Source organism: Theobroma umbraticum, unplaced genomic scaffold, assembly GCF_002168275.2.
Source record: "Theobroma umbraticum cultivar Fairchild unplaced genomic scaffold, ASM216827v3 scaffold_30.0, whole genome shotgun sequence".
Classification (NCBI taxonomy): Eukaryota; Viridiplantae; Streptophyta; class Magnoliopsida; order Malvales; family Malvaceae; genus Theobroma; species Theobroma umbraticum.
In genome coordinates, this window is record NW_018397254.1 from 8,869,243 (window position 1) to 8,872,807 (window position 3,565).

The following is a 3,565-nucleotide window of genomic DNA, read 5'->3' on the forward strand; positions in this document are numbered from 1 at the left end:
GCTGTGTAATTCTCTTCTTCCTCCAGTTATCATGTCAGACCACCATGATTTGCCATTCAATGATATTCTTGATTGGAGCAAGTTTTCAATAATAATCAAGGAAGATGAGGCTCAACAGATGAAGCACATTCTTGAGAGAATATCCTATGATAGATTCAAATCTCTGCATTACAATACTGTGAAGGTAACAAATGCGAATATCATAGAAAACTCTAATTTTTTTTAAAAAAATTTCAATCTGTTTGAAATTATAAAAAGATGATATACTAATTATCTGGTATGGCTGCATATCAGGCGCAGGGGCATCTACAGTGGAACTCACCTCCCATCAAATATGATGCTTTTCATATGGTCATGTATCAGCTGTGGCGGCGCCGTCATGTTACCAAGTACTGAATGAATTGAATTACTAGAAAATGCCTGGTATACTAACTCTATTGCCTTCAAAGCCTTTTATTTTCAGATGATTGTACAATCCAAATTTTGATCTACTCCTTATAAGGAGTAATCCTCCTATGTTTGAAAAACCATGACAAAGGTTTAGCTGGATATACCTGTCAAGTGATTGAGCCCCTGGGCCTGATTCGACCAGTTTGTCTTCCATTTTTCACTGCAACTAGATCAACCAAACCCTGCCCCTTATGCAGCGATCCACCTCATATTTCTAGCGTTATATCAAGTACCTAACTGGCGTCTGGTATGTGTTTTTTGATAAGCTATCTGCTGTCTGTGTCTGGTATAATGCATCAAAAGTGGCAATCAGATAAGCAAGACAATTATATTAGGTTCAAGCTCTTTATAATTTGTTGAGCGGTTGGAGGCAAAGCACGCGAAAGAGAATTGAAGGTTACAGCTGGTTCACCGAACTGCGTTTGGTATGATGACCAATCCTACCTAGCCCATGGCTTTCTATAATAGCCTTTGATGACGAATAAAAAAAATTACATAGTCAAAGGGATTTCGGTGTAGGGGCAAATTTCCTCTTTATGTAGTGCGCAGGATGTTTCAGCAGAAATGGTACAAGAATTGACTACAATCCCATTGGCTTTTCTTCTTTTCTTTATTTTTTTTTTATTTTTGAAAAATATTGAATCCTGTTAGTTTGGATTTTCCATTCTGGTGTCTCGCTTGACTGGAACTTCACACAATGCATGGTTGAAGTCAGAATTCCTAGTGCATTATTTCTACGTTTTTCTTTTTCTTGTTTAGTCTTTGCTGTGTTTTCATGGATGAAGTCAGAATTCCTAGTGCATTATTTCTACTCATGCATGGTTGTTGGCCTTGTCATGACAGGACAACATTAGAGAATTTAGCATTTTGATGTGACACATCATGGACGGATTCAGACCCTCCTTTCCCTTTCTCTCCTCCCTTTCTATTGCCATATATTCCTCAACAGTAGTAACACATATTGTTGATTGGCCAAGGCTTTCGACTCAATGACAGTTCCCCAGAAATTTGGATGACACCGGGAAATCCTCATAACCCTGATTTCATTTGAATTTTTTAGAATATTCAAAACCACGGACTTGACACTGTTGAGAAGGTTGGCAACGTTGCCAGTGCTCTTAGACTGAAATTAACTTTAACCAAAGCCTTCGTTTTTTGACCCTCGAGGCCCAGCAAAAGAACTTTAAAAAAACAGAAAAATCCGCCCTTTTTGACTATATTTCTTGGCTTCTCATCTTCCTGTGGCTTTTCAATTAACAACTTAAAATTCATTTACCAAGATGATATGGATTTTTAAATTTCCATTGACTTGGAGCTGGCCAATCTGGCATCTTACAAGTTTCTTGTGGTTGGACACCAAGACATTTTTGCTATGACACCATTTTTTAATTAATCTTTTGATGGTTTTGTTTAGGTTATTTGATTATTTTCTTAAGACAAAAGTTATCACATTAGCTAGCCAACACGTCGATGCACGCATGCATTGCATGCACGTAAAGGCAACAAACAACTGTCCAAATATAATATGACTTGCCCAATTAACAATATGTCAGTAACTTTTTTTTTTTTTTAAATAGCTACCTAATATTTATAGTTAAATCTTCTGTTTTTTTCTTTTTGTCAAATGAAAATTAATAGTCCACTACCATTGTGATTGTGAAAGGTAAAATTTTAGTCACGAGAAAATTTGTTTGAAAAAATAATAACATTTAGAGACCTCAACAGTTAAGGTATTTTGTATTTTTTAGATATTCGATCTCAAGTTCTATTAACTAATAAGATACATTAGTTTTATAACTACTTAAATAAAATTTAAAAATACTATCAATATTCTGGACACTATTCGTTAAATACCTCAACTTATTAATTACTTGATTAATCGAGTCAAATTTTTTTTATATGTTCATAGTTACTCGATTAAGTAACCCGAATTTAAATCTAAAATATTCAATTCAATTTACTGATAAAATAATTTATCAATTATATTTATGATATATAAAATTGAGTTGAAGTATTGGATACTTGATATTACCCAAATATTTATAATTGAATTTAGATATTAAATAATCAAGAAGGGACACGTATATCTTATTTGAACTCAAAAAAAGAATAAACTCATCGTAAACCAAAATAAAAAATAACTGAAATTTTATTTACACGAAATAAATAGTTGTAAATATCCTAGTAAAGCATAATCGTTAACATCCCTAATAATATTAAAGCATTGCGAAGAAGTAGTGACGCGGATTCTTCCAAAACCCAACAAGAAAACTCATGGTGCAAATGAAAAAGAAGAGCAAAACCCCAAATAATTCTGCTTTTCCAAAGCTTGAGTGATAACAAAGATCAATCATAACTTGAAAGTGTAGTATTTGTTGAGCACTGTTAGCGATGTTTAAGCTTACGCATGATTCATGATGCAGCCTTGAATACGATGGAGCATATATAAAAGGTTTCCCTCCACCAGAACTGTTATTCAGAAGAGCACTAATGTCATGTCCGTCACGTAATTGACATCCTACACATAACCACGTTGTTTCTCTTTAACTTTACTTGTACCTATTGTTTATGGACACATAAAGCAGCAAGCGCCGAGCGCACACTAATAACGTGACTAGTAATACACCATTTGTCGTTTCGCCCTTCCACTAACAATGCACATTTATCCTTAGAACACCATGTATATCTCCATGCTTTGTTTTCAAACATATTAATTCTTGCTTGAACAAACATAAGTCAATGATTGACATATAATAAAGCTTGCATTAATTAGTTTGGCATTGCGTGTACTGCACTCTTATTAACTTGCTTAAAGATTGATTATGGAATTTCTTGTGAGCAAAATATACATTAAGAATATATAGTTTTCCATTTATATCATGCTAAATTGAATAATCATATGTATTTATGCAATGCTAGGTAATATATATATATACAGTTGCTTGTGGGTCATTTATGAGAGTTTGAGGGCATAAAAAATGTTGAAGTTGTCGGATGTAGGGTGCAATTTTGGATCTTCACACTAAGAATTGGCCATAAGACTTGCCAAAAATGTATTAAATCAATATTAAGGAATGGAACAAGTAAAAGGAATATAATAATCACATATATATAT